The sequence below is a fragment of the Anneissia japonica genome, unplaced genomic scaffold, assembly GCF_011630105.1.
Source record: "Anneissia japonica isolate Jap-2015-1 unplaced genomic scaffold, ASM1163010v1 scaffold287835_len3118868_cov185, whole genome shotgun sequence".
Classification (NCBI taxonomy): Eukaryota; Metazoa; Echinodermata; class Crinoidea; order Comatulida; family Comatulidae; genus Anneissia; species Anneissia japonica.
Window position 1 is genome coordinate 1,862,464 of NW_022737223.1, and position 685 is coordinate 1,863,148.

At 39.3% G+C, this 685-nt stretch overlaps 1 protein-coding gene across 1 annotated transcript in view; it reads left to right on the forward strand.

The window, feature by feature from the left end:
* Positions 1-685, forward strand: part of LOC117117146 — a 38,530-nt gene that overhangs the window by 9,698 nt on the left and 28,147 nt on the right. The window lies entirely within an intron of this gene.

Genomic DNA, 685 nt, shown 5'->3' on the forward strand with positions numbered 1-685 from the left:
TTATTTTTCTCATTCTGGACAGCGCCACCAACGAGAAAGTTAATTTAGAGATAGACGGAATAAGCGACTTGTAAAACACTGAAGTCAGGCACCAGGATGCCAAAAGAATGACGTAATCTTATATTCCGTATTTGGATAAATGGGCGGACCGAAATAAACAATTTCAACCAATCAAATGTTCATATTTTTGGAGCCACGAAACTGAGTCACTCGCCGCTCGCGTCGACTAGTTAGGCATGACTAAATTTAAATAGTCCCCCCTAATAAAACGGGCCTAAAATATTTAGAATAGACCCTAGTAAGACTAATTTTGGCAATGGCAAAAACAATTAAGCCTAGACGGCATACCATACAAATACAACAAAACTTTAACTTTCCAGGAGGATGACTCAGGCCTCGTCTGAGTAGTAGGCCTAGCCTAGACTCTAAGTTAAGTTCTAACTTACAGAGGCCTACCTTTTTAACAATATTCTACTCTCAAGGCCTAAATCTATGTAGCAGCTAGCGATGAGCAAGTTTCCTAAGTACTGTATAGCCTACGGTTATCAGTCTATGTGGTTGTCAGCAGGCCAGAACTATATACTAACTGTTTTTATTCAAGTATAGGTAGCCAAAAGGGAGCTAGTTAGCTTGTTCTAGTCGAGACATCCGCATCTTCAATTTTGAAAATTTACCAAGATTGATT